General features: G+C 46.1%; 1 pseudogene; it reads right to left on the minus strand.

Annotated features, from left to right (window-relative positions):
* LOC101426187 (sepiapterin reductase pseudogene) overlaps positions 1 to 17311 on the minus strand; it is a 50531-nt pseudogene extending 33220 nt beyond the window's left edge.
* Between the last annotated feature and the right edge of the window lie 5865 nt (positions 17312 to 23176).

Here is a 23176-nt window from a genome sequence, read left to right on the forward strand (position 1 = left end):
CCTCTAGGATTCACTGGGATTTGATCTTGGGGACCTCTGATGGAGAGAGGTTCCCTGTTAATTGTGCCACCTCAGTTCCTGGTCTCTGCTGCGCTTCACCTTGACTCTCCCCTTACTCTTTCTTTTGTTGCATCATCATCTTGTTGCATGACTCACTTGTGCAGGAACTGGCTCAACATGCGGCACTCAGCTTGCTGCACAAGCACTGACTCGCCACATGGGCACTTGCTCAGGTAATCAGCTCACATTGCTCATTTTTTTCATCTGAGTGGCTGAGTATGTCTGATTTGGCAGAAACTTAGTTACACATTTGCAGTTTGTTGGACAGAAGCCTGAAAAATGCAGTTTCTAGTTTTCTAGCCACTAGGATGCATTGAATGGATATTGAGTGAGTTAACATAAAATATGTGCCACAATCAGAATTTCTGCTGGATTTTGACTTCATTTATTTTTTAATTTTTAAAGGGCAACTTAAAGAGCAAAAGAGAATTATGGAGTTTTTTGCTTCTTATAAAATTATGAAAGCCAATCTCATGAAAGCCAAAGGTTTATCTCTAGCCAAGTGGCAATTCAGATCCTCTTTCCCCTATAACCTAGGACTCAAGTGCTCTCTCTTTCTCTCTTTTCCTTGGTTTATTTTTTATCCATGCTTCTAAAACTCACCTCAAGTTTCACCTCTCCGGGGCAAGTCTTTCCTAGTGTCCCCAGATGGCCCAGTGCCAGCGGATTCTTTATGTTCTAATAACACCCCTGCATCTCTCAGTCATACACTGAGCCCTGTGAGGACCTGACTCTGACTTCTTCATCCCTCGTCCCCAGTGCTGGCTCTATACCTGGCATCCCTTTAGTGCAGGTGCAGTGAATGGACAGGTGCATGTTTGAAAGTGACAGTTAAATACTCAAATCTCCTTGAGTAGTACAGCAACTATACTTTAAATCATAGGCTCGATAGTCTGTGACCCAGTTGAGGTGTCTTCAAATGGTCAGATGTAGTCATCACATCCCTTTGTGGACCTGATATTCATTCTGGCAGTTTCTTTTTATGTGTCCATGGAGGCTACCACTACTCGGCCCAAGGAGAATTGAGTCTGATTTTATCTGTGGCCATGGAATTTCCATCATTTATATTCCTTAAGTAAGAGTTAGAGGCATCTTACACAAGTGGTTCTTAATTTATTTGTGATCATAAACCCCTTTGAGAATTTGGAAAGCTATGGATGGTCACCCCCCACCCCCCCAATGCACATTGGCACATGTATACTTAATTTCATATTGAATTTGAGGGGCTAAGGGATCCTTTGAAGCCAACCACATACCCCAGAAAATAGTCCCTCTCTTACACTTTTAATGTTTGTGAACATCTTTAAATACTGGGTAGATTAATGATTTTTGGATTTCTACTTTTGGTCAGGTTGACATTTATGAGTTTTAGTTTGGTCCTGAGCTTTAAACTTTTGCTGATCTTGCAGAGCACAAAATGGGTAATCTCCCTTGACCTTGTTTTTAACCATATCATAAACTTGACTGACATCAATTGGCATGACTATATATGTATATATATTTTTTAGTTACACTTTTAATTTTGAGGAAATTGTAAAGTTTCATGCAATGGTAGAAAAATAATACAGAGATCCCTTGTACACTTTTCCCAATTTCTCCCAATGGTAACATCTTGCTTAACTATAGTATAATCGCACAACCAAAAAATTGACGTTGATATGTCTTTTTCTGAGGTCACCAGTTTTACATATACTCATTTGAGTGTATGTGCGTTTAGTTCTATGCGATTTAATTGCAAGGGTAAATTCATTCGATTTCACCTCTATAGTCAAGATACAAAGCAATTCCAGCATCTCATGAATGCCTCTTCTTGCTCTTTTATAACTGCAACCATCTCCCTTCCAACCGCATTCCTAATTCTTGACCAGCACTAATCTGTTTTCCATCTCTAATTTTGTCATTGTAAAAATGATATATAAATGGACTCATATAGTATGCAACATTTTGAGATTGGCTTTTTTCACTCAGCTTAATTCCTTTGAGATTCATTCAAGTTGTTGAGTCTATCAATAGTCATTCCTTATAAGTGTTGAGTAGTATTCCATGGTAAGGAGATACCACACTTTAATCGTTCATCCACTGAAGGATATTTGGATATTTCCTATATCAAACAAATCTGCTATGAACATTCATGTGTGGGTTTTTGTGTAATTGTCAATTTTCATTCCTCTAGAAAAAATTCCCGAAAGTGAAATTGCTGTGTTATATGGTAATTGTATGTTTAGTTTTATAAGAAACTGCAAAACTCAATTCCAGGATAGCTATATCATTTTATATTCCCATCAGTGTTGTATTAAAAAGTCTGTTTTCTCTGCTTCCTTGCCAGCATTTGGTGTTGTCACTAATTTTGTTTTAGCTGTTCTCATAGGTGTGTGGAGGGATCTCTGGTGATCTTACTTGGTATTATCCTAATGGCTAGTGATGTTGAACATCTTTTCATGTGCTTATTTGCCATCTGTAAATTATCTTTGATGAAATGCCTGCTCGTATCTTTTGTCTGTTTTCTCATTGAATTGTTTTATTGTTGAGTTTTGAGACTTATTTATATAGTCTAAACAATAGCCCTTTGTTGGATATGTAGTTTGCAAATATTTCCTCCAAGTCTTGTTTGTTCCTCTTTTTAAGAGAGTCTTCCACAAAGCAAAATTTTTTATGAAGTCCAATTTATTAACTCTTTCTTCTTTTGGATTGTGCTATTAGTGTCAAGTCTAAGAGCTCTTTGCCTACTCCTAAGTCCTGAAGATTTTCTCCGAGGATTTTCCTAAAAAATTTATAGTTTTGCTTTTTACATTTAAGGCCATGATGCACTCTGAGTCAATTTTTTTTCTTTTTTCTTTTGTCCTCCCCTATTAGGCACTGCCTATGCTCTCAAGAGACTTCTGCCCCTCTCTTTGAGAACATAGTGGGCCTCCCTAGGCTGGGAGTCCAACACCTTCCCGCCCATTATGTGGGTCTCCACCCACTGATACAAGACACTATGACAAGGTGAGCACTCACACACTCCCTAGACAATTCTTATATAAGATTAAATCCAGGTTGAGATTCTTTTAATTTTTGTCTATTGATGTCCAATTGCTGCAGCCCCATTTGTTGAAAAGGCTATCTTTTCACTACTGAATTGCTTTTGCACATTAGTCACAAAACAGCTGAGCATATTTATGTGGGTCTATTTCTGATTTCTCTATTCTGTTCCATTGATCCATGTGTTTTTCTCTTCACCAGAACCACACTGTTTTGATTACCAGAACTATATAATAAGCCTTAACATTAAATAGAGTGATTCCTCCCATGGTATTCTTTTTTTGAGATTGTTCTAGATATTCTAGGGCCTGTGTCTTTCCATGGAAACTTTAGAATAAGCTTGTCTATGCTAACTAAGTACCTTGCTGAAATTTTGATAGTAATTGCACTAAATTTATAAGTCAATTAAGGGAGATTTGACATCTTTACTATGGTGTCTTATAGTCCATGAAAATGGTATGTCTATTTACATAGGTTTTCTTTCATTTCTTTCATCAGTATTTTGCAATTTTCAGCATGTAAATTCTGTACTTGTTTTGTTAGGTTTGTATGTAAGCATTTCATTTTGTTTGGAAAGATTTTAAATGATATATATGTTTTTTGAGATTCTGAGGCCAGATATTGAAACTGGTCCTTGTATGTGGGAAGCCAGTGCTCAACTACTTGAGCCACATTCACTCCCCTGATACTGTATTTTTAATTTCCATTTATTTATTTTTTTTAAAGATTGATCGATTTCTCTTCCCTCCCCCTCCCCCCCGTCTGTTCTCTGTGTCTATTTGCTGCATCTTCTTTGTCCGCTTCTGTTGTTGTCAGCGGCACGGGAATCTGTGCTTCTTTTTGTTGCGTCATCTTGTTGTGTCAGCTCTCCGTGTGTGCGTCACCATTCCTGGGCAAGTTTCACTTTCTTTCGCCCTGGGCAGCTCTCCTTCCAGGGTGCACTCCTTGTGCGTGGGGCTCTCCTACGAGGGGAACACCCCTGCATGGCAGGGCACTCCTTGCGTGCATCAGCACTGCGCATGGGCCAGATCCACACGGGTCAAGGAAGCCCAGGGTTTGAACCGCGGACCTCCCTAGTGGTAGCCAGACGCCCTAACCACTGGGCCAAGTCTGCTGCCTTAATTTCAGTTTCTATACATGTTTATTATGTGTATAGAAATGCAATTGATTTTTTTTTTAAGATTCATTTTATTTCTCTCCCATCCCCGCCCCCCATTATCTGCTCTCTGTGTCCACTAATGGTGTGTTCTGTGTCTGTTTTCACCCTCAGTGGCACCCTGAAACCACGTATCTTTTTTGTTGTGTCATCTTGCTGCATCAGCTCTCCATGTGTGCGGCACCACCCCTGGGCAGGCTGCGCTTTTTTTCACGCTGGGTGGCTCTTCTTGCAGGGTACACTCCTTGAGCACTCCTTGCGTGTGGCAGCTCTGCGCATTGGCCAGCTCACCACATGGGTCAGGAAGCCCTGGGTATCGAACCCTGGACCCTCCCATATGGTAGGTGGACGCTCTATCAGTTAAGCCATGTCTGCTTCCCACAACTGATTTTTAATTAATAATTTTTTGTTAGAGAAGTTGTAAGTTTACAGAAACATGATACATAAAGTATATAAAATAGAGAGTTCCCATATACCACTGTATTATTAATACCTTGTATTAGTAAGGTGCATTTGTTATACTCCATCAAAGAACATTTTTATAATTGTACTATTAACTATAGTCTATCATTTACAATAGGGTTCATTGTGTTATACAGTTTCTATGTTTTTTATTTTAATTCTGATTCTAGTAACATATATTCGACCTAAAATTTTCTTTACCACATTCACGTATATAATTCAGTGCTGTTAATTATACTCACAATATTATGCTACCATCACCACCATCCATTACCAAAACTTTAAAATCAACCCAAATGGAAATTCTGTACAATTTAAGCATTAACTCCCCATTCCCTATACCCAACCCAGCCTCTGGTAACTTATATTCTAGATTCTGACTCTATGAGCTTGCTTATTCTAATTATTTCATGTCAGTGAGATCAGACAACATTTGTCCTTTTGTGTCTGGCTTATTTCACTCAACATGATGTCTTCAAGGCTGTGTCAGAACTCTATTCCTTTTTAATGCTGAATAATATTCTGTTGTCTGCATATACCACATTTGGTTTAGCCATTCATTGGTTGATGGACCCTTGACTTGCTTTCATCTTTTGGCAGTTGTGAATTGTGCCGCTGTGAACATTGATGTACAAGATCTGAGTCCCTGCTTTCAATGTTTTGAAACATTGTGGGGTTGCTGGGTCATATGGTACCCCCTGCCCTGCTCTTGCCCACCCCTGGGGAGGAATGAGATTTTAAAATCAGAGTCAGCTGTGTATTGTCAGTTGCAAAACAGAGGCTTTTACATATGCTTTTTTGGACCAGTGCAGCATTTTATAAAGATTTGAAGCAATATCAAAAACTGCAAGACTTCACAACCAAGTTCAGCTTTTCACCTCCCTTCGAAGAATCTAGACGATGTGGAAACAGCAGGCCTACATTCCTAAATGGAGCAATTGGCTCCATCTGATGAGTGGCCCTTCCCTACAGACTGGGCGAGCCCAGCGTGGACACCCCCTTCCCGCCCCATGTCGTGTCTCATTGACACCCGGACCTCTTCACTTGTTTATGTTACCTCCTCGATCCCTGGGTAGTAGAGTGTGCAATCGCTGAGCTGTACAGTAAAATAAGGAAAGCTCAGTTCAAAACTCCTGATATCACGCCCACTACCCTTTGCTCAGCCACTGGCTGAACATCTCGTGGTGAGGAGCTCAGTACTGCTCCAGACACCACGTCCTCCGTCTCTGGACACTCAGCTATTTCTCCTCTCGTGTCCCTTTTGGACAGTGGTCCTAGCGCCATCCCTCTGCATCCTAGAGCAAAGCTCCTCAAGTGCAGAGATGAGCTTGCTAGAAATGTAGACTCCCAGGCCCGTCCAAAACCTACCGAGTCAGAATCGGCATTTTAACAAGACCCGTAGGTGATTCTCACACCCATGATATTTCGAGAGAACAGCAACAGCTGAATGGGCTAACAAACCTACCAGGTGGATATTTACCTGACCTGACTCAGTCCAGGCTCAGGACCCCCTGTCAGACATGTGCTGGCTAATCGCAGTAAAAACTGAGCTTCCATAAATAATAATAAAACAAACAGACAAACAAACAAAAACTGAGCTTCCCACCCCACTCTGGCTGTGACTTTGCTCATGATGTTCCCTTCACCTGCGCTGGCTTCCCATTGCCCTTTGCCTATAAAATTCCACCAGTCTTTATTTATTAATTTTTAAAAATATTTATTTTATTTATTTATTTCTCCCCACCCCCTCATTGTTTGAAATCGCTGTGTGCTGTGTCTTTAGGAGGCACTGGAAACTGAACCGGGGACCTCCGATGTGGGAGGGAGGCGTCTAATCGCTTGAGCCACCTCCGTTCCCTGCTTTGTTGTGTCTCTCATGTTTTTTCCTTCTTGTATCTTTTGTTGCATCATCCTGTTGTGTCAGCTTGTTCCATCAGCTTGCTGCACCTGCCCCGTCACATCAGCTTGCTGTCCTGCTCGATTTTTCTTTAGGAGGCACCAGGAACCTCTGCTCCCTGTTTAGGTGTTTTTCTCACTCTATTTTTCCTTTTGTGGCTCTTGCTGCATCGTCTTGTTGTGTCAGTTTGCCGTGCCTGCCCACCACACCAGCTCGGTGTCTTCTTTAGGAGGCACCAGCACCTGAACCCCAGACCTCCCGTGTGGTAGGCAGGAGCTCTGTTGCCTGAGCCACATCCGTTCCACAGACGTTTTTAATTTGAATGAAGAAGACTTTCTTTTTTCTTTTGCCACTTGTGGTTTGGTGTTATATCTAAGAAACCATTGTCTAACCCAGGTTATGAATATTAGCTCCTGTGCTTTTTTTCTGAGAGTTCTACAGTTTTAGGGCTCATGACTATTTTCAGTTAATTTTTATGTATGCTCTAAGGAAAGGGGTCAGCTTCTTTCTTTTGCACATGGATATCCCATTGTTCCAGCACCATTTGTGGAAAAGTCTGTACTTTCCCCCATTGAACAGTCTTGGCACTTGTGATAGTTAATTTTTCCTGTCAGCTTGGCTGGGTTACTGTGTTGTGTTGTTGGGTCAGGCAAGCTCTGACCTGATGGTCGCTGTGAGGGGTTTTGGTAGGTGGGTTGGCATCTCCAGTCAGATGCTGGCTGATGGTTGCTGTGAGGGGATTTGGTAGGTGGGTTGGCATCTCCAGTCAGATGCTGGCTGATGGTCGCTGTGAGGGGTTTTGGTAGGTGGGTTAGCATCTCCAGTCAGATGCTGGCTGGTGGTCGCTGTGAGGGGTTTGGTAGGTGGGTTAGCATCTCCAGGCAGATGCTGGCTGATGGTCGCTGTGAGGGGTTTTGGTAGGTTGGTTAGCATCTCCAGTCAGATGCTGGCTGATGGTCGCTGTGAGGGGTTTTGGTAGGTGGGTTAGCATCTCCAGGCAGATGCTGGCTGATGGTCGCTGTGAGGGGTTTTGGTAGGTGGATTGGCATCTCCAGGCAGATGCTGGCTGATGGTCGCTGTGAGGGGTTTTGGTAGGTGGGTTAGCATCTCCAGGCAGATGCTGGCTGATGGTCGCTGTGAGGGGTTTTGGTAGGTGGATTGGCATCTCCAGGCAGATGCTGGCTGATGGTCGCTGTGAGGGGTTTTGGTAGGTGGGTTGGCATCTCCAGTCAGATGCTGGCTGATGGTCGCTGTGAGGGGTTTTGGTAGGTGGGTTGGCATCTCCAGTCAGATGCTGGCTGATGGTCGCTGTGAGGGGTTTTGGTAGGTGGATTGGCATCTCCAGGCAGATGCTGGCTGATGGTTGCTGTGAGGGGTTTGGTAGATGGGTTAGCGTCTCCAGTCAGATGCTGGTGATGGTCGCTGTGAGGGGTTTTGGTAGGTGGGTTAGCGTCTCCAGTCAGATGCTGGCTGATGGTTGCTGTGAGGGGTTTTGGTAGTTGGGTTAGCATCTCCAGTCAGATGCTGGCTGGTGGTTGCTGTGAGGGGTTTTGGTAGGTGGATTGGCATCTCCAGTCAGATGCTGGCTGGTGGTTGCTGTGAGGGGTTTTGGTAGGTGGATTGGCATCTCCAGTCAGATGCTGGCTGGTGGTTGCTGTGAGGGGTTTTGGTAGGTGGATTGGCATCTCCAGTCAGATGCTGGCTGGTGGTTGCTGTGAGGGGATTTGGTAGGTGGGTTAGCATCTCCAGTCAGATGCTGGCTGATGGTCGCTGTGAGGGGTTTTGGTAGATGGGTTAGCATCTCCAGTCAGATGCTGGTGATGGTTGCTGTGAGGGGTTTTGGTAGATGGGTTAGCATCTCCAGTCAGATGCTGGCTGATGGTTGCTGTGAGGGGTTTGGTAGGCGGGTTAGCATCTCCAGTCAGATGCTGGCTGATGGTTGCTGCAGGGGTTTTGAGAGGTTGGTTAACAGCTCCAGTCAGATGACTGCATCCATGGCTCTTGGTTTCCATAATCAACAAAGGAGATTGCCCTCATCCAATCAGCTGGAGAGCTTAAGGCCAGGACTGAGGATTTCAGAAGTCAGAAAGAAGAATTCCTGCCTCTACTTCAGCTGGCCAGTGTCTCCTCAGGAATTCAACCTCACCTGCCTTGGAGTTTCCAACTTGCAGCTTGCTCTGCTGAATTTGGACGGATTGATCCCTGCAGTCATGTAACCAGATTCCTCTAAAAAAGTCATTTAATATTTATCTATATAAATACACATGTCTATACATGTATATGTGTATGTACGCGCATGCCAGTTCTGTTTCTCGAAAATCTCTTAACCTTAAATGTGAAGGTTTAATTGTGGACCCTCATTTCTGTTCCTTTGATCTTCTTTCTGCCAGTACCACACTATTTTGATGACTGTGGCTTTGTAGTAAAATCTGAAATCGGAAAGTGTGAGTTCTCCAACTTTGTTCTTCTTTTTCAATACAGTTTTGCTAATCCTAGAGTCTTTTCTACCTTTTCCTCAGCTGGGAATAATTGCTCCCACTGAGTTGTGATTTAGGGCTATGCACTAGGCCAGTGGTTCTCAGTTCTGGCAGTATATAAAAATGACTTGGGGAGCTTTTTTTTTTTCTAGCAGGTACTGGGGATTGAACCCGGGACCTCCTCTTACATGCAAAGCATGCATTCAACCACTGAGCTACACCTGCTCGGTTTGGGGAGCTTTTTGTTCCCTCTGAGATGGCTCCCTTGTCTGTTTGCGTGTTGTTTTTTTGCTCGTTGTCTGCTCAGTTTTGTTTTGTTTTGTTTTTGCTCATTGTCTGCTCATTTCTTCTTTAGGAGTCACCAGGAACCGAACCTGGGACCTCCTGTGTGGGAGGCAGGTGCCCAACTGCCTGAGCCACATCCACTCCCTTGGAGAGCTTTTTAACAACTGCTAATAAATGGGCCCTTGCCCAGATCAATGAAATGAGAATCTCTGAGTGTGTGGCCTGGGCACTGGTAGGCCTGCTCATCTTTGCCCAGTTCAGTTTCCTGGTCCTCAGAATCAGGAGAAAATAAGATGTAGATGTTTTAAGCCTCCAAATTTTGGGGTGATTTGTCACACAGCAATAGATAACTGATACAAATGGGTATGCCAGGTTGAAAATCATTGTATTACTCTTTCCTGGAGAGTTTTATTCTATTGCTTTTGCTAAGGAAATGTAAAATCAGGATATTGTCTACTCTAACTTGGGTTGGGGGAGGGTGGAAGCTAATATGAAACTCTGCATGAGGAATATATTGTAGAATAAGTTCTTAGAAAAACTAAGCTTCCCCTGAGGAACGGTTTCTTTTTTCTCTCTAACAATGAGAACTATGTAACTGACCATTTTTTTCCTTTTCAGTGTGGGTGCTAATAAGCAAAAAGTCAAATCTGAGGCTGAATTACAACTACGTAAGTCCTTATAGCCTGCATATATGTTTTTTTTCTTTCCTTCTTTTTATTAATGTTTATCTATTTATTTATTTTTAAGAGGTACTGGGGATTGAACCTGGGACCTCATACATGGGAAGCAGGCACTCAACCAACAAAGCTACATCCACCCCACCTTAACTTGTATTTTAACTACTTTTATTTATGCTATCCAAGGTGCCATTGTTTTTATTTTTATTTAGCCATGTTATTCCATGCATTTTTGTGTTAAATGACTTCAAATCCCCTGTATGAAAAAGTTGGGGTATGAAGAAATATATGTAGAGAAGCAGATGTGGCTCAAGCAATTGGGCTCCTGTCTACCATATAGGAGATCCAGGGTTTGATACCCAGGGCCTCCTGGTGAAGGCGAGCTGGCCCATGTGGTGAGCTGGCCCACGTGGAGTGCTGGCCCACATGAAGTGCTGCCCTGCGCATGAGTGCCGGCCCACACAGAGAGCTGGCGCAGCAAGATGACACAACAAAATGAGACACAGAGGAGAGATAATAAGAGATGCAGCAGACCAGGGAGCTGAGGTGGTGTAAAAGAATTATCGCCTCTCTCCCACTCCGGATGGTCCCAGGATTGAGTCCTGGAGCTTCCTAATGAGAATAGAAGCAGACACAGAAGAACACACAACAAATGGACACAGAGAGCAGCAATGGAGGGAGAGGGGAGAAATAAATAAGTAAATCTTTTTTATAAAAGAAAAAAGAGAAGCTTTGACTTTTCCTCTCTAGAGTCTAATACAGTACACAGAACATCCTGTTCTCCATCAATATATGTTTTACTGGTGAAATGAGGACTGATGACAGGCGAGGGGCAGGAGGGCAGGAAACAACTAGGTAAAGCTTTGTCACCTTCCCCCTGGACAAGCACCCAGCCTGCCCCACCCATCATCTATCTGCATCTTCTGTGCTGGACGCTTGTCCAGACAGCTGAGCTCAGAGCTGGGCTGGGTGGGAATAACTGCTAGTTTCCACTAACACGGAGTTTGTGATCAAGCCCAGGTCTGTAAAACGGGGTTAACAATGCCTTCTTCAAAGCAGGGCTCAGCGGGTTAAATGAGGGAATATATTTAGAGCCCTGGGTAAAGATTCTCTTCATTCTTCATCCACTTCCTCGGTTAGATGCTGGTAATAATACAGTATCATTTACTTTACAAGAAGAAAAAAATTGTTGGCTGTACAAATGAACTTTGCCATGTCTTGATTCTAAGGAATTTCTTTTTTTCTTGTTTTCTTTTTTGAAGGAAGGTGGGGAGAGGAAACAGGGGGTAAAGAGCAGGGCTCCTATGCACTCATGGTCAACACAAAGCCCTAAGAAGAGGAGAGAGGCCAGAGGGAGGGAGAAGCGCAGGTGCGGAAGGAGAACTGCCAGCAGCAGCAGCTTCCTGGGAGAAGGTGGAAACCCTCCTCTCTGCAAGAGGGCGACGGTGGTGTCTCAACAGCTCTATTAGTTCCTTGGACTCTTGATTTTGATGCTCCTTCTTTTCTGGAAGAGGTAGTTAAGTTTGATGACTCGATTCAGTGGCTCCTAGTACGGCTCATGTTACCTCAACAACCCACCCAATTCCTGTTGCGTGTTTTAAGATGAAGTTGAGTTCCTGGGCAGTGGCTTCCTTTATTCATTTTGAGATGCGGAACATAGAGAGATCCCATAAACCTGCCTTTTGGTCCTGCATTCCCAGTCCCACCTCCACTGATTTGCACCACCCATCCCACTAATTCGCAGGTGGGCAGATCTACAAGGGGTTGTCCCAAGCTCACTACTCTTCCTGCCTGTGGGCCGTGGCACATGCTGTGCATTCCTCCTCCAAAGTCTTCCCAACTTTTGTAGGCCTTGAAATTTCCAAAGCATTTGTATTCGCCTTAATCCTTTACCTCCTTCCTTGTATCCCTGCCATTGCTACCTTCCGGCTGCTAATCACTTCTTTCTGTCTCACCATTAGTGCCTTTATCAGACCGTCTTTTTTTTTTTTTAAAGATTTATTTATTTATTTAATCTCCCCCCCCCACCTTGTCTGTTCTCTGTGTCTATTTGCTGCGTCTTGTTTCTTGTTTCTTTGTCCGCTTCTGTTGTTGTCAGCGGCACGGGAAGTGTGGGCGGCGCCATTCCTCGGCAGGCTGCACTTTCTTTCACACTGGGCGGCTCTCCTTACGGGCGCACTCCTTGCGCGTGGGGCTCCCCTACGTGGGGACACCCCTGAGTGGCAGGGCACTCCTTGTGCGCATTAGCACTGCGCGTGGGCCAGCTCCACACGGGTCAAGGAGGCCCGGGGTTTGAACCGCGGACCTCCCATGTGGTAGACAGACGCTCTAACCACTGGGCCAAGTCCGTTTCCCTATCAGGCCGTCTTAAGTTACTGATTTACATGTCTGTCTCCCTTGCTTGACAGTGAGTTCCTCGAAAACAAAAATCTCTAGATCGTTTATATTTGTATTTCCAGCACTATCGCTGTTCCTCAGACATGTGAGTCTGATGAATGTTTCTGCAATTTCACTTCAAAAACAAAAAGTTCATGAAGAATTTCTGAACTCATCATATCCCAACTGGTTAACAATTTCCTTGTAGGATTATCTCCATTTTAGCTGTTTGTTAGAATGAAAATTATACCCTTATGGGGACACTCCCCAAAAAGCTGGTAAATTTTCTCACAGTCTCTATTTATCTATTGGATGGCATGATGCCATAAAATTAATAATTACATGTGTAAAGTACATAATATCCTTTGTAATTAAAGATGTGATGCTAATTGAATCTACTTCCCTGCAAGAGCTGTCTCTGAGGAATTAATATTTTGAGCCAGTTGTGTGGCATAGCTACATGGTACAATGTAGAACAAAACAACCAAAAGTCTATTTTATTTTATTATTTTTTAAAGATTTATTTTTTATTTATTTCTCTCCCCTTCCCCCGCCCTGCTCCCGCCCAGTTGGCTGCTCTCTGTGTCCATTTGCTATGTGTTCTTCTGTGTCCACTTGTATACTTGTCAGTGGCACCAGGAATCTGTGTCTTTTTGTTGCTTCATCTTGCTAAGTCAGCTCTTTGGGCGGCGCCATTCCTGGGCAGGCTGCGGTTTCTTTCACAATGGGCGGCTCTCCTTACGGGGCGCACTCCTTGCGCGTGGGGCTCCCCTACACGGGGGACACCCCTGCATGGCAGGGCACTCCTTGCACGCATCAGCACTGCGCATGGGCCAGCTCCACATGGGTCAAGGAGGCCCTGGGTTTGAATCCTGTGGTAGGCAGATGTTCTATCCATTGAGCCAAATCCACTTCCCCAAAAATCTATTTTAGGGCCCCTTTTAATTTTTAACCAGTATGATGTATTAATAATACGTTTGAGGAGGCCCCTTTTCATTTAAGAGGTTGAAATATGTGAGGATTTGCAGGCAGCTCACTCTTCAATCACTGGTATTCCTGAAAATCAGTTCTAGATCCAATGGAAGGTTTAAAATCATCCACATGAAATTGTAGAGCTGTTTGGAAGAGATTCAGAGTAAATAAAGACCATCTGCTTTCTCTTTTAAACTTGTTCCTGTTTGAAAATAAACGGATCTATTCCCCCTCCCCGCCTTTTCACAGTCACCTCCTCATGCCTCTCTCTCCTTCTGACAAGGATTGGAAGTTTCTGTCTTTCAACCTACATATTTGGAACACCATGTGCCAAGCACTGTCGTACATGATCTCAGGGCACGCGCCATTCTGGAGACTTGTCCTAAGTGTCGCAGTGCTCAGTCCTAAGTGTCACAGTGCTCAGTCCTAAGTGTCACAGTGCTTAGTCCTAAGTGTCGCAGTGCTCAGGAGCCAGTGCCCTGGGAGGCGTGGAGAGGGCGAGGGGGGACGGCACCCTCCTGGCACAGGGGATGACTCTCTGGCCATCAGGAGGGTTTAAAGGGGAGTCTGTGTGCAAAGGGAGGCCGACTCAGTGTAGCTTTCTCTCTCTTAACTTCTTTTTGAAATCATTTTATTGGCATAGAGTTGACAAACCTTATAATTCACACATTTTAAGTGTACAATTCAATGTTTTTTAGTATTTTTTGCTCATCTCCTTGTTGTTTTCGCTCATCGTCTGTTTGTGTTTCTTTTTTTTTTTTTTTAAGACTTTTTATTCTTAAAATTTTATTTCTCTCCCCTTCCCCCCTCTTGTCTGCTTCCTGTGTCCATTTGCTGTACGTTCTTCTGGGTCCACTTGCGTTATCCAGCAGCACTGGGAAACTGTGTCTCTTTTTTGTTGCATCATCTTGCTGCGTCAGCTCTCCGTGTGTGCAGCGTCACTCCTGGGCAGGCTGCGCTCTTTTCACGCGGGGCGGCTCTCCTTGCGGAGCACACTCCTTGCGCGTGGGGCTCCCCTATGTGGGGGCGCCCCCGTGTGGCAGGGCACTCCTTGCACACCGCAGCACTGCGCGTGGGCCAGTTTACCACACGGGTCAGGAGGCCCTGGGGTTTGAACCCTGGACCCTTCATATGGTAGATGGATGCTCTCTCAGTTGAGCCACGTCTGCTTCCCTGTTTGTTTTTCTTTAGGAGGCACCAGGAACCTAACTTGGGACCTCCCATGTGCCAGGTAGGAGCTCAATTGCTTGAGCCACATCCGCTTCTCCACATCCATTTTTAATAGGCTATCCTTACCGGACCAAGACCAGCTAATCATTAAACATTGCAAAAATTGCAACTTTGTTAGGACTGCTCTGCTCTCTTTGAAAGTCCCATCTTTGGTCAGTTTTTATCTTTAAAAAAGTTCCTGCCAAGCCTCAAAAGGGGGTCTGCCCCCAGAAACTTCCAGGGCAGGTTTTATTTTTATTTAACAGACTGGAGCTTTGGCATGACAGAGGAAGTGTCACCCAAATCAGAAAAGTCTGTTCTAGAAAGTGAGCTTAGAGTCACTGTCTTGGTGTCCTAGTGTGCATGTGTGTGTGCGTGTGCACAGAAAGCCGGGGTCAGCCTCCTGACTCCAAGCAAGAATCTTGCTACTCCCGTACCCCCTGGAGCTAACCCTCTCTGCTTGTGATTTGTGACTGCTTGGTATATTTTGGTGTCTAAAATGAAACACTTTCTGATTGAGGGATGATGACCATCACATACCCCCTGCCCCGTAACTACCTGTTCCAAAGGGCATCGTATCTACACTGCTCCCGGCTTCCCTTCTGCACCTGCCAAGTCAAGCGTCCTCTGCTTTCTTCCCATAACGAGCATCCAGAGCCGCCTTCCTCCCCAAAGGCACGCGGGCGCCAGTGCCCACTGGCCTGTGCCTGATACTTCTCCCTGCCCACCTGCCCCCAGGGACAAGCTAATCTCCTCCTTCGATGCAGACTCAAAAGCCTGGTCCCTCAACCCTTTTATCTACATCGTGCACAAGAAGCAAGGTCGGGAAGTGGATGTGGCTCCCGTGACAGAGCTTCCGCCTACCGTATGGGAGGACCTGGGCTCGATCCCCGGGGCCTCCTGGTGCAAAAGAGGAAGAGAGAGCGTGCCCGCGTGGCAAGCCAGTGCCCGCGCAAATGAGTCGTGCAGCAGGATGATGATGCAACAAAAAAGAGACAAGGGGAGAGTCAAGGTGAAGTGCCCCAGAGATCAGGAACTGAGGTGGCACAGGTAACAGAGACCCTCTCTCCACATCAGAGGTCTCCAGGATCAAATCTTTGTGAATCCTAGAGGTGAAAAACCGAGAAGAGAAGACAACACGGGCAGCAAAAACAGCAGGGCGGGAGGAGGGGAAGGGGGAAAAATAAATAAATCTTTTAAAAAAAAGGCAATGTCAACTTTTTAGTTCCCACGTGGGAAGTGCCTTCTGAAGGTCTAGGAAGCTCTGTGTGGTTTGGAGCTAATCCTTTTCTTCGAGCTGTAAGGAGAGAAAGGGGAGGTGGGATTTCAGGGCCTTTTCCACTGATCAGGAGTGCATGTTATATGCTCATATTCTGTCTCTGCCATTTTGCCAGCTAACCCCACTTGCTGGGCCAAGGAGAAAATTCCTACAAGAGCCTGTGGGGTCCTGGCTGTGGTCTCAGAACAAATTTGTTGAGCACCTAATATGTACTGGGTTAGCAGTGTGACAAATACGTAAGGAGTCTCAAATTCATTACCTCAAGGAGCTCAGGGTCTTTTGGGGGCAGTTGCATGTCATGTAGAAGTTCCAAACATCTGAGCATGGGCATGATGCGCTGTTTAATATCACGCTGCACTTTGTGGTGTCGATGATGCGTGGAATTGGGGTTCTGTCGAGGGAGCGTGCCATGTGAGCTGCAGTGGTCATGGAGGACTGCCTGGAGGAGGATACAGCAGATAAAATGGGCCTTGAGACCTGGGTGATTTCCCATGGCAAGGAAAAGGAGAGAGGACATCCTAGTGGGCGTGAGCAGTGTGCTGTAGGTGGGTGACACCCAAACCCAAGACCTGTGGGGATGAGTTTATTGTCTCCGTGAAGCAGTAATAATCTCGGTTTTACTGTAACCGGCTCACAGTAGAGAGGAGAGAGGACCGAGCTGGAGAGCCAGGGCGGGCTGGACTGAGAGGTCCTTGAATCAAAATGAGTTGTCTCAGGAAGTGGCTGTGGCTCAATCAGTTGGGCTCCCGCCTACCACAGGGTGGGCCCTGGGTTCGTGTCCCAGGGCCTCCTTGTGAAGGCAAAGCTGGCCCGTGCGCCGTGGAGAGCTGGCGCAGCAAGATGACCCAATAAAAGGGAGACAAGCAGATACAGAAAAAACACGCAGCGAATGGACACAGAGAAGAGACAGCAAAGAAAGGAACAAGCCGCAAGGGGGGGAATGAATGAATGAATGAATCCATCAATCAATCCATCAATCAATCAATCAATCTTTAAAAAAATGAATTGTCTGGAATTGTAGGTGTCCCGGCATTAAGAGCTCGTCTTCCATGGCATATGTAACCGTGGTCTTTCCAGGTTCTAGAGGACTCCCTTTTCTCAAGGTGAGGGTGGAATGCTGCTGGTGGGGTGCAGGCGTTGGGACAGCCCTTGGACACACCCATCGGCCCCTGCTTTGCTTGAGCGGGCCACCGCCCAGCTCAAGGCCCTTCCGAGCCTGAATTACTGACCTAACCCGTCCTCTGATCTCCCTGCCCCCAGGCCCCCCTCTGCTCCAAACCACAGGGCCAGCCGATGCCAGTCCAGGGCCTGCCGGGATGTCAACCCTGTGTCCCTCCTTTGCTGGGGCATACCTCGCAGGCCAAAGTCTGGGTTTTCGCTCCGGGGCTCCTGGCTCTCCATGCTGCACACTTGCACTGTCCCACGAACTTCCGGCTGCATCTTAGGAGAAACACAGCCCATCTCCTTCGTGCGCGTGCATCCCTCCATCCCATTTCCCGGCGTGTACTGGCCATTTCTGTACATCAGGTCCCGCGGTGGGCGCTTTGGGCCGGCTGCCTCCACCACTCCCCTCAGGGACCCCCTTGTCCCCGTCCCTGCCCTTAGCCCACGTGCTCCTCTCCCTGCCCCCACCTAAACCCACCCGTCCTCCAGCCCAGCTCAGTGGCCTCCCCGCTTCCTCTCCACCGCCCGGGCGCCCCTGAGCTCCGCCTCTATCACGTTTCTTTTAATTCAGCCTTGAATCCTGTGTGTTTCCCCAGATCCTAAAACGTCCCGAGGTCAAGAGCCCCGTGATCCCCCTCCCATCTCCTAGACCGAGAGAGGCAAGACGTAAAGGAACGAAGCAAGAGGGAAGGGCTCTGCGTTTTCGCCTGGAGCTGGGAGGCCATTGACTGAGATGGGAAAGGATGAACGAGGAACAGGTGGAGGCACTTCCCTGCAGGCACATCAGTTATTTTCTTATGCAAAATGGGCTCCTACTGGGCGTATTGTCTACAACTGAATTTTTTAATTATCTTTTTTTTTTTAAAGATACAAAGATCACACAAAATGTTACATTAAAAAATATAAGAGATTCCCATACACCCCACTCCCCACACCCCCCACTCCTCCCACATCAACAACCTCTTTCATCATTGTGGCACATTCATTGCATTTGGTACATACATGCTGCCCTGCATGGATTATAGTTTACATTGTAGTAGATGCTCTCCCCCAGCCCGTTCAGTAAATTATGGCAGCATATATAATGTCCAGCATCTGTCCCTGTAAGATCATACAGGACAACTCCAAGTCCTGAAAATGCCCCCACATCACACCTCTTCTTCCCTCTCCCTGCCCTCCTGAATTTTTTTTTTTAACTGATTAACACTCATGGACACCTTCCATGTCAGGATGGATAAATCTACCATCTTCCTTTTTTTCCCCTTTAATTAGAGAAATTATGAGTTTACAGAACAATCATGCATCAAATACGGGGTTCCCATGTACCTTGCATTGGTACTGCACTTTTTAAAATCTTGAGAAAAGGGTCCGTGTCCTTCTCTCCGTCTTTTTTTTAACAGCAAAATGTCAATGGCGTTACTTCTATTAAAGCCCCTAGAATCTATAATGTTAGTGAGTGGATTATATTCAAAGCCTGAACGAGGTCGCCTTCAGGAAGTGAAGGTGAGTTGGAACCAAGTTTTCTCTGCAAAGGCCCGTAGACGCTACCTGCTAGACCTTCCACATTTCAGACGATGCAAATTCCAGACAATGTAATTACCTTCCCAAGCCCGTTCCGCTGGTAAATGCTCGAACCATGGGAAGACTCCAAACCTCAGCGTGCCCCGCAGGGCTCCTCCCCAGCTATCAGTGCCACGAAGTGGAGAGGCCGCTTTCACCTTCTCTGAGTTTGCCCTAACAGGTCCCAATCCTTTCACCCACATCACAGCAATTTTTATTACCGAGGAATCCGAAATCATAGAACTAAACGTGGCCTTTGAGTTCCGCTCGTCTACCTCATCTTAGAAATGAGAAAACAGAGGAGCTGAGTTCCAAGGCTTCTGAGCGTGATCAGTATTTCACAGAAACGAAACCATACGTCCCGTGGCCTTCGCGTCCGGCTTCTTTTTCGAACATAAGTCCTATCTCGCTCGTCTCCTACTGAAGCCCCTTGTACAGCTTCCGATTACACTTGCTACAAAGCCCCAACGCCCTGCGCAAACGAAGGCTCCTATTCTCCCCTTTTGCTCACTGTGTGTTCACGTCGCCGTCCTCCTTTCTGTTCCTCAAGGAACCGCATGTTTATTGAGAACCTATTTAGTGTAAGATCCACTGACAGATGTTAGATGAAATAGAGGAGGGAGTCAGCCCTAACCTGGTCTTTGATGAGCATTTAAGATATGTTGGGAGGGGCCGTTCTTTCATTCATTTATTCATTTATCCAATAGAAAATCCTCTGCCCTGTTACATTGTAGGCCCAGTCCTAGGCATGAGGGACTCAAGGTCAACAGGACAAGACCCTCGAGTCCTGCGAGGAGGGCAGCCAGCTTCAGTCGTTTGCAAAAATAGCATGCAGCAAGTGCTGGGGTAAAGCTGTGTGCTGGGAACGACTGAACACAAGGGAGGCCCCCAAATCAGCCAGGGAGGGCCTGGGAGGCTTCACGGAGGAGGCGGCAGTGTGTTGTGACTGCAGCAAGATGCGGGGCGCAGGGTGGAGATGGACATGGAAAGGACATGCTCCACAACCACCAGTGCCTGGACTCCCTGGAAGAAGAGCCCAGGCCACATGGCCCGCGCAGAGCTCCATGGGCTCCTGGCTCCTTGTCCCCCTCCAACCACAGGGCCTTTGCACGGGCTGTCCTCACCCAGCATGTGCCAGGCTAGAGCACGAAGTCAGGCATGATGCATTTGGGGAACTGCAAGCATTTTTTTCCAAAGATTTATTTTATTTATTTATAGCTCCCCTACCCCCGGTTGTTTGCCCTTGCTTGTCTGCCCTCTGCGTCCATGCGCTGTGTGTTCGTCTTTTCTTTAGGAGGTACCAGCAGCCCAACCTGGGACCTCCCATGTGGGAGAGAGCGCTCAATTGCCTGAGCCACCTCAGCTCCCTGCTTTTTTGTGTCTCTCATTGTCCTTCCTCATTGTGGCAGCTCACCGCACCTGCCTGTGGCGCCAGCTCGCCGTCTTGCTCGTCTTTTCCAGGAGGCACTGGGAACTGAAACTGGGACCTCCCGTGTGGTAGGCAGGAGCTCAATTGCTTGAGCCACATCTGCTTCCCCTGCATGCATTTTCGTATTAGAAACGAGGGGATGTCAGGGGGCATGGAGAAGCAACCAAGGGGCAGCCGGGGCCAGGGCGTGAACCGCCTTCGAGGCTAAGCTAAAAACCAACACAAAATGTGATTTTACGTGAGAGTTATTGGCATTAAAAGTTATATGTGGGATCATATTTGTATTTTATAGAGATCACTGGTAACGGAGTGAGCAATTGGATTTTATCCATGGATGACTGCAGCCAGGGGCCTGTTAGGAAGCTGTTTTATTAATTCAAGCAAAAAATAACCACAAGCATATCATTTTCTGGGTGCCTACTAAATATACTTGCTTCTTTTGCTCTAGATAGATAAGTGGGGGAAACGGACTTGGCCCAGTGGTTAGGGCATCCGTCTACCACATGGGAGGTCCGCGGTTCAAACCCCGGGCCTCCTTGACCCGTGTGGAGCTGGCCATGCGCAGTGCTGATGTGTGCAAGGAGTGCCCTGCCACGCAGGGGTGTCCCCCGCGTAGGGGAGCCCCACGCGCAAGGAGTGTGCCCCATAAGGAGAGCCGCCCAGCGCGAAAGAAAGTGCAGCCTGCCCAGGAATGGCGCCGCCCACACTTCCCGTGCCGCTGACGACAACAGAAGCGGACAAAGAAACAAGACGCAGCAAATAGACACAGAGAACAGACAACAGGGGGAGGGGGGGAATTAAAATAAAGTAAATAAATCTTTAAAAAAAAAATAGGTAAGTGGGTAGGTAGGTAGGGAGATGATAGTTAGATATAAAACAATCCAGACAGAGTTGTTGTTGTTGTTGTTTTTAATCTCATTTTATAGGTGAGGAAACCGAGGCTCTAGCTGGGTAACCTTCCTGAGGCCGCACAGTGGTGGACGATGAAAAGCCACCTAATGCCCACATAGGAAGCCCGGCTCCAGCTCCCTGGTGTAAGGAAGCCTGAGCTAAAGTTGTGCAAAGGAGAATGAACAGCAGGGGCAGGTATTCTGAAAGATATTCAAGAGGCAGAATTTGAAGGACTTGAACGTGGGGAGAGGAAGAAACCCAGAACAATTTCTAAGTTTCTGCCTTGAACAACTGATAGATAGCGGCATTCGCGGCAATGGGGACAAGCAAGAGGGCGCAGGTTTGGATGAAAGCGAACAAGCACACACAAGGCCAGAAGTCGGGCAGAGCAAGTGCCATGGAAAGTTCCACAGTGCTTCAGCGGCCCAAGAGAGGGGCTGAGCATCTGGTTGAGGGGAATCAGGGAAGGCTCCAAGGGGGCCGTGCCATTTAAAATGGACCTTGGACTAGGATAAAAGAGCGTTTGGCAGATTAAGTGGCAAGGAATGGCAGCAAAGAGTAGATTTTAAAAATTTTTTATTTATTTCTCGCCCTCCCCAACGGTGTTATCTGTTCTCTGTGTCTATATGTTGCATCTTCTTTGTCCGCTTCTGTTGTCAGCGGCACGGGAATCTGTGTCTCTCTGTTGCGTCATCTTGCTGTGTCAGCTCTCCGTGTGGGCGGCGCCATTCCTGGGCAGGCTGCACTTTCTTTCGTGCTGGGCAGCTCTCCTTACGGGGGGCACTCCTTGCGCGTGGGGCTCCCCTACTCGGGGGACCCCCTGCGTGGCAGGGCACTCCTTACGCGCATCAGCACTGCGCATGGGCCAGCTCCACACGGGTCAAGGAGGCCCGGGGTTTGAACCGCAGACCTCCCATGTGGTAGACGGACGCCCTAACCACTGGGCCAAGTCCGCCACCAGATTATTATTATTATTATTATTATTATTATTTTAACCTTTAAGGCCTTTTATTCTACGTTTTAAAAATGCGCTTCAGGTTTTTCCAAAAGCAAAGTATTCACAATGTTTTTTTTTCTCTAGTAAACCCTAAATCTTGGATGTAGTCAAGAGATTTATGGAAAATAATTTTGGAATGGAGTTCTAAGAAAATAAGGGGTTGATTTAAAACACAAGAGTATGTGGTCACCTAAAAAGTTTTATTTCTGTACATGAAATGTATTGATTGATTTGGCAGATTTTCTTGCTTCAGAAATTACATTTAAAAGTAATAAATTATGGCAAATGAATATAGGTCAAGTGGTTGAGTGCCTGCTTCAGATATGTGAGGTCGTTGGTTCAATTCATGGTAATTCCTATTAAAAAAAGCAGGCAATTATCTTTTTAACAATTGTGCCCTGCCCCAGGACACAATGCAAATCACTGATGATTTAATAGTTGATTGTGGGTCTTTAGACTGTTTTTCCTCTTTCTTTATTTGATTAGGGTGCAACATATGTGACCTTGAGGTGAGAGGCAGGTGTTTTAAGCAGAGTAGCAGTCACTGTGCTGGTTGAAGGGAAATCGTCAGGGTTGATTTAGAATGGGAAGAGACTGGAAGTAGGGAGACCAGTTAATTACCAAGTAAGAGGTAGTGAGAGCCTGGACTGGGGTGGGAAAGAAGAGGAAGGTTTGGAGAGACCAGTAGACATGGAATCCTTTGATGACCAGTTAGATGCGAGGCTAATGTGTGGGGAAATAATCCAACATCACTTTGAAATTTTTGAGCTTGGAGTGAAGGAAATAATTTGGTTTTGGAAATATTGTTGGTTGAGACAACAAGATCCCATCCAAGAGGTGTGGCCCAGAAGATGATTGAAAATTTGTCTGGAGAAAGGTCTGGGTTAGAGATAAAGGTTGGGAATCTCCATAGAGGTTATACCTGAAGTATTGATTGTGTATGAAACTGTGAAGGGCAGAAGGGAAGGGGGCAAAGTAGAGAACGTTGTAAAACGGCTCCATTTATGGAGCTGGAGGAGGAAGAGAAGGCATCACGGGTGACTTGGGGCAGAGGTGAGGTTCAGAAGTCAGGAAGAGGACTTTCATAGAGGAAGTACCATAAATAAAATCAAAACAGCAGCAACAACAAACAAACCACTTCAAAACCTAGAACCTTGAATATTTAGCATGCTGCCATTTCTTTGGTATTTTGTCCAAAAAGTAGATATTATACAACTCCTTTCCTTTCCTGGGTCAATATGCTGGACCTTTAAAACAAAAAAAT

The sequence above is a fragment of the Dasypus novemcinctus genome, chromosome 22 (genome assembly GCF_030445035.2).
Source record: "Dasypus novemcinctus isolate mDasNov1 chromosome 22, mDasNov1.1.hap2, whole genome shotgun sequence".
Taxonomy (NCBI): Eukaryota; Metazoa; Chordata; class Mammalia; order Cingulata; family Dasypodidae; genus Dasypus; species Dasypus novemcinctus.